The sequence below is a fragment of the Monopterus albus genome, unplaced genomic scaffold (genome assembly GCF_001952655.1).
Source record: "Monopterus albus unplaced genomic scaffold, M_albus_1.0 scaffold31.1, whole genome shotgun sequence".
Taxonomy (NCBI): domain Eukaryota; kingdom Metazoa; phylum Chordata; class Actinopteri; order Synbranchiformes; family Synbranchidae; genus Monopterus; species Monopterus albus.
In genome coordinates, this window is record NW_018127911.1 from 2,415,614 (window position 1) to 2,428,661 (window position 13,048).

General features: G+C 40.4%; 2 long non-coding RNA genes across 2 annotated transcripts in view; both read right to left on the minus strand.

Annotated features, from left to right (window-relative positions):
• Nucleotides 1-8,604, minus strand: part of LOC109958181 (uncharacterized) — a 90,977-nt gene extending 82,373 nt beyond the window's left edge. The window contains exon 1 of the long non-coding RNA XR_002274641.1: nucleotides 8,196-8,604. This is a non-coding gene — a long non-coding RNA (uncharacterized LOC109958181). The remainder of the gene's footprint in view (nucleotides 1-8,195) is intronic.
• Nucleotides 8,605-10,987: 2,383 nt separating this feature from the next.
• LOC109958182 (uncharacterized) lies at nucleotides 10,988-12,336 on the minus strand. Its single transcript, XR_002274642.1, has 3 exons — nucleotides 12,300-12,336; nucleotides 12,171-12,204; nucleotides 10,988-11,090 (listed from the first exon to the last, which is right to left on the minus strand). It is a non-coding gene; the product is annotated as an uncharacterized LOC109958182 (long non-coding RNA).
• Nucleotides 12,337-13,048: the final 712 nt, after the last annotated feature.

Sequence of the window (13,048 nt, forward strand, 5' to 3'; positions counted from 1 at the left end):
GTCAGTCTCCCTTGGACTGGGGCGCCATGCAAGATCTCACCTCGTGGGGTATCACTGATGATAAGAAAGGTGAGGAATCAGCCCAGAACTACAAGGGAGGAGCTGGTCAATGACATGAAGAGAGCTGGGACCACAGTTTCAAAGGTCACTGTCGGTAGAACACTACGCCGTCATGGTTTCAAATCATGCATTGCACGGAAGGTTCCCCTGCTCAAGTCATCACATGTTCAGGCCCATCTGAAGTTTGCTAAAGACCATCTGGATGATCCAGAGGAGGCATGGGAGAAAGTCATGTGGTCAGATGAGACCAAGGTAGAACTTTTTGGTCTAAACTTCACTCGTCGTGTTTGGAGGAAAAAGAAGGATGAGTTGCATCCCAAGAACACCATCCCTACTGTGAAGCATGGGGGTGGTAACCTCATGCTTTGGGGGTGCTTTTCTGCGAAGGGGACAGGACGTCTGCACTGTATTAAGGAGAGGATGACTGGGGCCATTTATTGTGAGATTTTGAGCAACAACCTCCTTCCCTCAGTCAGAGCATTGAAGATGGGTCGTGGCTGGGTCTTCCAACATGACAACGACCCGAAGCACACAGCCAGGATAACCAAGGAGTGGCTCTGTAAGAAGCATATCAAGGTTCTGGAGTGGCCTAGCCAGTCTCCAGACCTCAATCCAATACAACATCTTTGGAGGGAGCTTCAACTCCGCGTTGCTCAGCGACAGCCCCGAAACCTGACAGATCTAGAGGAGATCTGTGTGGAGGAGTGGGCCAAAATCCCTGTTGCAGTGTGTGCAAACCTGGTCAAGAACTACAGGAAACGTTTGACCTCTGTAATTGCAAACAAAGGTTTCTGTACCAAATATTAACACTGATTTTCTCAGGTGTTCAAATACTTATGTTCAGCAGTGCAAGACAAATAAATTCTTTAAAAATCATACAATGTGATTTCCTGAAAAATTTTTTTTTAATTCTGTCTCTCAGAGTGGGAATGCACCTACAATGTGAATTTCAGACCCCTCCATGATTTCTAAGTGGGAGAACTTGCAAAATCGCAGGGTGTTCAAATACTTCTGTTCCTCACTGTATCAGAGTGGGGATAACAGAAGTAGCTTCAAACATGCAGAAACACAGTGCACACAGAAGAAGCCAGCGGCAGGCCCAACACAACGGCGCCATCTTGAAACTCCTCCCCAACAGAGATAACAATAACGCGTCTTCTCTTCAGGTGCTAGGGCAATAGCTCCAGTACGACAACAAAACTCTACACGGTTGACAAACCATCTTGGTGTTTTCTGAAGTACTCCCGTACTTTTGAAGACTGGATCTTCAGAAACATTTACGCCAAACCTCTTTTGCAAATGAGTCAAACTCTGCTGCAGTCGCTATAACTGTCTGAAGTTGTAGTGTGCACTGAAGCACTGATGTAAACATGCAGCAGTTACATAGTGATATTCTTTTTCTGTTGATTTCACTTGTGGGTGGCAACTGATGAAACACAGTTTTAATGAATGAAGCATTTTAGAAGTCAAAAAGCTTATTAAAAATAGATAATCAAATGCGGAGAATAATCACAGCAGCCCTAAAAATAATCATAATACCGTAGAGTATATACAATTACATAACAAAAAAAGTTTCATCTATATCACCCGCTCCTATTGACTGGAAAAATAAGTTTTATTATGCGAGCTGATTTTAACTGCATTATTTTAGTTCTTTAACTTTACCAATTTGGTGACCACATAGAAAGTAAACCACTGCTGTGATCCACCAGGAAAAAACAAGCAGTGACCTGGAGGCACTCAGAAAGCATTCAAACTTTCTAAGTTGTCACATGCCTTCCATTAAAACACTTGCATCTATCATCATCTGATGCAGAATTTGACAGATGAGGATGAAATGAAGTGTGTCAAATGCAGTTGCAGTGATGTAATTCAAAATGCATTTCCCCAGTAAGATTTATTTCAGCAATATATCATATCTTACTCCTTAGCTTTTTATTTGGTGGTGTTGCATCTGATATCATGTGCCACTGACAATGGCAGGCAAACAGTGCAAAATTAATGACTGCTCTGGCATACGTCTTGAATTTGATTAGCAACAAGAGTCAAGCACTTCTCTTTTCAACTGCTGCACTTTGTCCTGTTTAAAGGGCCACCTCTCCCTGCTCTGCACTCAGTGACACTATTATTAAACCAGTGTTTCTAAGAAAGTTGTCATCTTTTACCAATCTGATCCCTTTATCTCTCATAATACTGAAATCAAAGTTACTATGGGGGCCTAAAAATAACACCGTCTATGGTTTCCATTCACTGCTAATAGCTAGCACTGGGCTTTACAAACAAACTTTTTATTACAAGGCACATTATTTTGAGATGAATCCAAATCTATGCAAATGCATTACCACAGACTAATGCAGTTGTGAAGCCCCCAATCTTCCAATTATGCAATATAAATGCAAATTCAGATGGTTAAAGTGACATTGCTCTGTCACCGTTATGTATACCATTATCACTGTCAGCTGCGGTGCATGCTTCCAATATCCAATGTCCTCTGGAAGAGGGCTATTGGTCACATTGCTCTGTGTGTACTTAAGTGTGTCTGAAAGGCACCTCCCAAGTCATTCAAAAAAAAAAAAAAAAAAAAGAGTGAGATTTAAAGGTCACTTTGTGCATATCACCTTTTCAAAAGCTCACATTCAACCTACATTATTCTGCTCAATACTTTGCTTTACAATGGAAATCCTTCCTTTCTCCCTTAAGAAACAAACTTCTTCCTCTCGTGAGGAAACATGAATACTGCATGGCACACCGGATACACAGTGCAAAATCTCAGCTTCTCAGGCTGTGGTCAGCTGTGGCGCATCCCACGGACAATGATAGAATGATAAATAGCCTTCATCTAGGGAAAATGTCAATTATCAGCGGACTCAGCAGTATGCTGGTGGTCCTCCTGGCACGATAAGGATTCAACATTAATAAGACATGCTTATGTCTGGGAAGACAGCCACCGATTGATTTTTGAGGGAAACCTGGAAGAAAGGGAACAATAAATTATTTAAGGAGAAACATATTCCACCAAAAAGAAATGTAATGAAGTATACCAAAGAAAAAACAGCCATAAGACTGCATTATATTAGAGTTCAATGCCTGCCGGGTGTCTAATGTTTCTCATCCATCAGCTCCTGCTCCTGTGACTCCCCTAGCTCTAAACATAACCCAAGTAACATTAATAGATACTTAGAAACATTAAATGAGACCCCAGGTCAGTGCCTTTGCGTTGGCAACAACAAGACTTTGAACAGATTTTTAAGTTTGAGGACTTGTAATTAGTCTCTAGTGCTCCTTCTGTGTTCTTCCTCTCATCACGTAATACTGGGTTGCTGAACAATAAGGCTCACTACCGGGTGCATGGAAACTAATGAACTGTTTTAAGGAAAGGGAGAGGGGAGAAAAACTGGCTGAAGCTGTAAACAAGCTCTGTCACAGTGGGAAAAGGAGATAAATTTTAGGGACATGTTTTAAAAAAAATATACATGTAGTCAATAAACACTGAATTGTTCATGAATGCTGTGGATGGACACAGTTGATGTGACAGCAATAACTAGATTGCCATTTGAAGACCAATTGCAAGCCTCTCATGAGGAGAAGCCCCAGGAAGTGTGCTACAAGCCCGGGATCATAATGATCAAAGTGAAATGTTTGTCGACTGAAATCAATAGCATCGGGGTGCCTGGAAATTGCTATTAAAGATCGTCATCGATTGAGCAGCAGTAGTTCAGTGACTGAGTGACTGTTCTTTCAGGCTTTAAAACAACAGCAAATGTTTCCTGGGCCGGTTGTTATCTTGTGAGGGATTACCTCGGTTGAAATGTAATCAAGTCACAACTGTGTTTCTGGCCACTGGGTGAACAGTAATCTACCAGAATCTGTGGGAGCACACAAATCATTTCCTTTATTTTGAGTAAAGAAATGCCTCTTTGTATTTGTGCCTCTACGTTTTGGGCTGTTGTGGTGGTGTCAGAGGAGGATAGGATTAAGAAATCATGTTAAGTTACACTGGGCAGCACAGTGATGCCTGTGGTTCATACTGTCACCTCACAGCAAGGCGGGTCCAAGTTCGAACCTCTCAACTGACAGGGCCTGTCTACATGAAGTTTGCATGTCCTCCCCATGTCTACGTGGGTTCTCCAGGTACTCCGACTTCTTCCCACAGACCAAACCTGTGCAGGCTAAGTTAACTCACAACTCTAAATTCCTTGTCTCTTGTCTGGCTCTATGCATCAGCCCTGTGATAAACTGGCAACCTACCCAAGGTGTACCCCACCTTCTGCCCAGTGTTGGGGCTCCAACCCTCCACAGGATAAGTGGTATAGATAATGAATGACACTTTGTTCACAAAGACAGCACTACAAAAACAAAAAAGGGGGAATGTGGCTTTAAACAGAGTTACAACGTACAATTATTTGTCAGTAACACTGCTCATTCTTTTCTACATTCATAAATGAAATGATTTGTCTATAAAATCTGAAAAACATCCATAACAATTTCACATATGATCAAATGGTTTGCTTGGTCCTAGTAAAAGTCCAAATCCCAAAGACACTAAGTCACCTAATGGCACCCATGGTGCAAAAAAAAAGAAAAAAAGCATCACATCCTCACATCTGAGACAATAGAAGCAGTGAATCTTTTAGCATTTTTTGCTAGAAAAAATTATAGATATATTACATTTTCTGTAAATACAATAACTGTGTAGGCATCAGTTTCAATGACATCCCTGGTGTCAGTGATTAAAATTCTTTCCAGGTGTTCGCAGTTATGTCAGATTTTGCCTTTGAGCAGTATGACGGTTGTCAATCATGACTCAAATATAAAACCGTTAATGTCAATGCAGTTCTACATAAATGAGCTGGCAGAATACACTCCAAACAGTTTTAGACTTCAGGGTCTAATCCCCAGTGAGAATGCTCATATAAAGAAAAGATGTGCCTTTATTACCGGTACTTTCAGCTCTACAGTGGAAAACACCATTAAAATATGTTAAACAAAGGCTCAGTGATTTTTTTTTCCTTCTTGAAATGTTTTATACAATGCTGAATAAACAGACAACCAAATAACTACAAGGACATGTCAAATTTTTTCTCTCCACAAGCTTTTTGAAATCAATCTTTTACTTGTGACATTATAATCACATAAACTGTCCAAACACAGAAGATCAGTACCACGTCCCAACTTCGCTCAAGCAACACCACATCTATCTTTCACAATAATCCTACTTTTTCTACTTGTTGATCTGTGCCTTAATCCACTCCACTGTGGTGCACATACTTGGGACTACATCTCTGTGTCATGATTTAATATCCATTACACTTCCTAATAGAAAGGCACTGGCGGCTTCTTTTCCTGACTCGTGTTGCTTCCGCTGGGCAGAAAATCGGCAAAGCTAGAAGAACTGTTCTCATCAGTGTGGAAACTTTGTCTCAACAGGGTATCGCATCTCACTAAATCCCAGAAGTTAATGACCGCTGTGCCACAGAGGGCTGCTCTGTTTTTCACCAGATGCTAGATTTTTGGAATTCCCCACATTCTAATGTGCACCAGAGCAGCAGTTTTCCAGCTCAAGTCCCAGGCAGCATGTAGCATCTCATTAGCTATGGTCACTGATTGAGTGTGGCAGACGTGAAACCCGACACATGCTGCAGACCTCCACTATACATTTAATCTCGTTTCCCATAATGCTTGAAAAATGGCTTTCTGCATTAGTAATTATTTTTCTTCCTTGGCCTTTTGTCTCACATGTCCGTTTATTATTATCCTTCCCTTCCGCTTGCATGCTTCAGCATCTTTCAATAACTGTTTTTCTCTCTGAGAGATGTTTTGAAATCTGGCACAGATGAGTGAGTTTCAAGTCAAACAATTATGCCACAAATGTAACTGAAGACATAAGCCACAATGGAAAAATAAGAGTAATGTTTATTCTGACCATATCCTTTGTCCTTTGAAAGCAAAATGCCCTTAACCCTTTGCGCTGCACATGCATGTGATTTTGTGTAAACGATTTATTCATGTCTAAAAACTCATATTGTTTTTAAAATATTGTCTAAATGGGCTATTATATAAACGAACATAAAAAAGTGAAACGCAAACATGCCAGCAGAATGCTTATTCCAGCATACAGCAGGTCAGTGACAGAAACAAAATACTGACGAGACATGTGACAAGTGAAACTATCGCATTACTTGTTGCAGGATTAACATGACACTCGCATGCACAAACTCACACACTGGCCAGAATCACACACGCACGCGCCCACACACAGAAGTCGACTATAATGTTGCAGACAACTGGCCCTCGAGCGCCACAGCGAATGGACCGCAGAGTAGGCTCTACTTTATCTGCTCGTTCCCTTTGCCTTCGCCCCCTCAGCAGTGACAGCTGCTTCCTAACGAAGCACACTCTCTTCCAAGCAGACCATGTGATAATGAGGCTCTGCCCAGAACTACAGGCAACCAGGGAGCAATGTCAACAGCTCGGAGCTGACCTCCTGAACAGGCTTGCTTCCCCTCGTTCACCAAGAGAGCAGAAGCTCCACTTCATTGTTTGGGTGGAGAGCGGATCCTTGCCTCAGGGAATTGCCCATGTCCAATACTAACACTGAGCTGAAACTGTGTAGCCTTCATGTGCATGCATATGTGCGTATTCATGAACGTGGGCACTCCAGCAAGAGTGCAGATGTACACAAGAAGACACACAATGCAGAAGAGAATTACAAGTGATGTATCCATGTCACAGAATAGAGGATTTTAACAGTGGTAAATCTCTGCTGTACTGCAAATTTAAACATACTGGAGAATCAGCAGACCTCACCTGCATAATATTTTGTATCAACAATGAATAAATCAAGCCAGTGTTTCCAGAAAGGAGCCAACCAGACGTAAAAATCTTAGCGGAGTGAAACCTTTGCATTGTTTATACTTGGAGTAATGGTCAGTGTAAATGCCATCAAACATGCATCGCCTGTGCAAGCTACAAATCATTTTTATTACTGCTTCTCATAATGATCAAATTAATATATTTTAAACATACTTGTGCCAATTCTTGTACTGCTTAAATAGCTGAAAAAAAAAACTTGAATTATTCAATTTCTCTTGGGAATAAGCCAAAGAGCAACGGCAGTAACACAGGCGTGCAGCCTAATAAAAAAAATGGGACCGCAGTGCTTCATCTGTTCATGGACAAAACCTCAACACAGAAATTCTAAACAACACACATCATGTGACATATTGTAAATATATCAGTGTGATGCATCCCTTGGCAGAGGGGACCCTTTAAAAGATGAGTGCATGTTAGCTTTGGTAGTTACACAAGCCCAACATTAATCACACCGGATAAGCTCTGCAACTGGCAACAGACACACTCTGTAATGAATAAGTCAACTAATCTGTGCCAGCCTATAGGCTGCGAACTAGAATAAGATCAGCCGAGTGGTAACTGCACAGAAAATGGTGTAAATAAGGATTTACAACCCAACAGTGTGTTCAGTGCAGCAAAAGTCTTGCCAGAGACGGTGCTGCTTTTATGGAACTCACGGACTCATTTAGTGCACAAAAAGAAAGCAGTTAATGAAAAAGTTAGGATCTACCAACAACCAAAGCACATCTTGCTAAAGTCTGTTGACACTGTGCCAAATTCTTTGTGAATTAAGTAAATAGCATCAAAACCTTCCATGCAACAAATCAAATCCCATATTTTTGTATCCTCCCCACCCACTTTTGGCTTTACAGTCAAAGCTGCAGCCAGCAGACGATGAAACATCAAAAACAACTACCAATGAATCATTCTGACCAAGACACTACACACCACTGCAACAGGATTTATAAATGGCTTCAAGGTTGTTGAGACATAACCAGACCACTGGGCAAAGATACCGATACCAAACCAGAACCAACAACAACACACAATGAGATCAACATTTCAGGAAGAAGTGACAAGCTCCTTATACAGACAAATATCAGAGGTGAAAATCTAAACAGTGAACAGCAACACAATGAACAGCAACAAACATGACAAAAAGCTGTAAACAGAACATGCAGATGTTTTTGATGTGCGAATTCATCTTAGCACAATGGAAGGACAACACTGCCAATAGTAGAACATGTTTTAAAACAAAAATCTAAATTATTTAGGCTACTCACCGTTTAAACAGCTTCAGGCGTCCAGTAAGTCATTGTAGGTAGCTGCGTCACCTGAGCCTTCACTTATGTTATGCACAAAAAATGACTGTGCCTTTTATTTATAAAAGGGTGAGTCTGCAGGTAAACCTGGTTTAATCAGCCATTGTCACAAGCAGGAGAAGGGTCGACGCAGGATGTTTAGGTGTTAGCTTTACTCGCACCAAGCACAGGTGTACACATGCGTTATTTCTGGAGTAATTTTACTCACTAGTTGCCCACCTCAGTCTCCGAGGCCTCCTTTCTTCAGGTGTTGACAATGAGTCGCTTTTCTAACCACAGCTAATTGCTAGCTAGTCAACTTGGGTGCAAGGCTCATTTCCGGTCGCACTTATCACCTGCGTGGATGAAACTGCGCAGTCTGGTGTTCCCAAAGGATGTCAAACCCAGGAATCCATCATGAGTAGTGTCCTTTAAAAATGAAATAGATGTGCAATGTAAGTTGGTGGCTGCTAAGTTAAACAATTTGTCAGTGCTGTAGTTTTAACAATTATATATGATCTGTGCTTTTAACTGTACTTGTTTGTCATCTACCTCAACTGCATTTGTGATTTATTTGGGTTAACTGCTGTAACACACCAATTTGCCATTGGGCTTAATAAAGCTATCTAATTTGTGTGTCTTGCCTTCCTCTTGAATTTTCACTTATTTGACACCATCATTTTAAAATTAATTCCAAAATGAAGTTGTAGAGGGCCACACAATCACGTTTTCCACATATTTTTGAACTTTTAATCAACCAAGAGTTACACTTTTCAATCTCAGGATAACCAGCACTTCGAAGATTCTGTCTGACTCTCATCAGGTTTCATTTAAATGGCCTCCACTTCCTTTAACAATGATCATAGGTCTCGCTGGCCACATCCTCTTTGGAGCAACACTAAATCTCCTGTGGTGCAGATGGCAACACGTAAGGAGATTATGGTGAAAAGTACTGACTTCATGGTTATAATTCAAACTGTTTAGAAACCACTTGAATTGCTGATAAATCCTTCTGGACTAGTCTGTGAGCAGATGTGACAAGTTGAATTATTCCTTCCTGACGAAGAAGCTTTAGAGAAATCTCAAAACATATGTTGCCACGCATCCATTTCAGATTGTACAGTGAATGTTATTAGAGGACAGAAATTCCCAGTGGTCTCTGAATTCAGAAATACCAGCCAAGAGGTGCTGTTTGACTCTTTCTGTAAGTCAAGGGTGCCCCCATTTAGCTCCAATCATCAAAAAAAGTTGGCAGTTAAATATGACTGTCTAATTTAATTACTAAAAGCTGAGATCTGTCCGGGGCAGTCATGAGGCACGGCAATAGTATTAGGCTACCAGCTTATCTCTTTTTTCTGACTGCAGCTTTGCTTCATCTTGGAATACTGGGACTCCATTGTCTCCTTTTGTCCCTTATATCAGTTTCAACAATTCTAAATATGGCACACAATTAAATCTGTGCCACATGGAAGTAGCCTCAAGCTGCATATACCAGAGAGAGTATAGCATCTATGAGATATCTGGGGCATTGTATGACAGCAGAGATACTGGTCACTCTAAGCGCAGTTTTAGTAGCAGTAACATATGTAAGTCCCACATCAGCAATGCACAATATGATCATTAATGTGAAGCACATAAGCCACACAAAAGAACAAGTTGCACCAGCATCAAATGTGAATCAAAAAGAAGATCAGTTTTCAAAAGTTGGCTGAGAGGGAGAAGTGAAAATGACATAATAGACTTTACATATTCAGCCTAATATATCCCTTGACAGTAGACCCAGTCAGTAGGCACTAAACCCTGTTTCAGAAATGACAGCAGCTAACAAGGCGAATAGGCTTTGTTCTGGTGGTCAAGTAATACTCAGAATAGTGAAATTTGTGGTGTACTGTGTCAGGCTAGACAATTATTACATAACCACAGGGTTCACACTTTTCTGTAGCATGCAGGCCTTGAGGGCCTTCTCATAATTTGCTCCCCTGTGTCAGTAAAGATAAAATCATACAATATCTCGCTGCATGCTCGTTGCATTCTTCCTGGGTACCAGTTAACATTACAGAGAAAAGCCTGTTCTGCAATACAGAAGATCCTCACATCAACTGCAGCAAATTTTCTGACAGGTTACATTGTTAATATTGACACAATGAGGAAATGCCGCTCATTTTCCAGAGACGTCATAGTGTGTAGGATACTACTGTGTATTCTCTCTGGCTGATGTACTGTAGAGCTACACCGCTGAGAAACAATTAGGGCTTATTTACATTAAATTCTGTGCCTTCTGTTAATCTTTTCTTGATTTACGCCATCAAAGGAAAATGCAACATGCTGTCATCATTAGCTATTAAAGTTTTTTCATTACTTTAGAAAAATGGATTCCAATTTCACTATTTTTCTTTTTTGATAAATTATTTTTTTCACCCACTTTTTTCAACTTTGCACAAACTCTAATATCATTTTAAAAAACAAAGTTGTACTGTAAGTCGGTAGATGTAATACTATCACTATGGGATCTCCAGTAGTGCTCATCAGTCACAATAGCTAAAAAGAATGCATTTGTGCAGTTGCTGTTGTAGCTATGTACAATATTGTCACCTATCTTTCCAGGTGACAGAATGGAATAAAACAATAAAACACAAATAAACACATGACAATGATGTAATTCCACAGTCAGACAAGAACCAGCAGTAAAAAGTCACAAGAAACTGCAAACAGTGTAAACAGTTTCCAACTTGCTGATTAAAAACTACAGAGCTACACCTTTTCTCCTCTGGGATGTACTGTTTGGACAAACAGCCTCAGGGAGCTTTCTGTTCCTTTTTTTCTGAAAATGACCTTTGCTTTCTTTTCCTGGATGTTGTGGCAGTGATATGTTGCTGACTGTAAAAGGAATAAAAGCTGAAATAAGGCAAAATGTTCAGCATTAGACACGTAAAGCTCCTCTTGACTATCTTTTGAGAGGATGTTTTGAAAACCCAAAAGGATATGCATGTTTACACAATTTCACTCTGGAAAAGCAAAAAGCATATACATTAACTATTGTATGCAAGTTATTTTAATGACAGCAGTAGGCTATAGCTATTCTGTGATAACATGGATCATAAATACCCGTATACCATGCAGTCACTTGTCTGATTAACGCTATAAGTGAACCAGGCAGCTGTTTCTGACAAAGAAGCAAACACTGATGGGTAGACCATCAAATAAGGAAAATAATGGTAAATGTGTCTTATATGTGTGTAAGGCTTTTCTATGCATTGCAGTGCACTCAAAGCACTTTCACACTATTTGGCCATTCACCCATTCGCACTCCCAAACAGTCACACATTCGTGCACCAGTGTCATCGCCGGCATGATTGTTTTTATGGGGTCTCCTTGTCTAGGTCCAGGTCCATTTTAATTTACCGTCATTCATCTAGATTATTAATAAAATCTAAATGACTTTTTCTGTTTGAATCCTCAGACCTTTGTTTCACACTGCTGTAGCTGCATTAACAATCAAAATAACAGTTGAAACATTTGTTAGAGTTGAATATGCTACCTAATTTTTGTTGAAGCAGGATTCCTTTTAAAGTTGCCTCCTGGTGGACACAGTCATTTTCACATTTAGGACATCCTGCAGACATGCTGATAAGGCTACAGATTATAAAACATTTCTGTAAAACATTATTTTATCATGCTAATTATTATCATAATCTCCATTTTGACTGTGAGAAACAATGAGCTTTTTCATTACTAAGTCATCTTTTTCATTACTGAGTCTTGTCTACAAAGAACTGGAACTTTTGTGAGAAGTCTGCATTTTCATGAAGCAGGATGAAGTTGGGTGTGCTGAAAGACTGTCCAGTAACGCGAAGCTGCAGGAGGCAAAATGTTCTCCACAGTCTCACGCAAGCTGGATACATGTTGCCATTCTGAATGAATAATTTAATCCTCAAAGTGTACTTCAAAGCTACTCACCAGGTGGTGAGCCTTCCAACAGCTGCCTCGCCGCCTAGCACACAGTCAAAGATCGAGAAAAATGATTTTCTCCAAATGTTTGACAAAACTGTGTCCGCATGATAAGATTGTGTTGGAGTACAATCATACCTGCCAGCAGACATTCCTATCCCGTCTTTTTCTGCTTCTGTTCAAGGGGACAACAGTGAAACAGTGGTTATCTTAATGAAAGGCAAAGCTTAAACTGAAGATGATTCCACTGTCATTTAGCAAAAAGCTGCTTCTATGGCTTCTCAAGATCAGCAGCACATTGTGTTGATTCAACCTGATCTTTCCTTGATGCCTGATGAGGATACTTGTCTTCAGCAGTATTTACAATATCTGGACAGGATTTTAAATCTCAAGAAGATGGACAGATTCATAGGGTTTCTGCAAGAAAGAATTTTTCTGCAAAATACAATCCACAGTGGATGCCTCCCAGCTCTGGGATCGGTCATTATTGGCACTGCAGTGGGGGACAGGCAGGCCAAGAACGGCTGAATGCTGATGATCTGCCTGACATAGCCACATGAACCGGGAATGAATCATTTTTATTTAGCAGGCATATTTGAAAAAAAATTGGACTTTCTTTGTTTTGACAGACTGTAGCTTGCATCCAAACTTGCACTCAAGCAGTACACAAAAACCAGCTAAATATAAACCTCATTATACTCCATGCCATCAGAGTGTCATTGACACTTGAAGCATAAAGAAATGGAAGAGGTGCAGAGACAAATTTTGCGATGGAACAAAAAATGTGTCAGGTGGAAACATGAATGAATATGATGATATCAACAGCATGCTGCAAATCAAACCGTATGCTGTATTCCCACACGATGACAGCCCGAACCTGCCAGTTT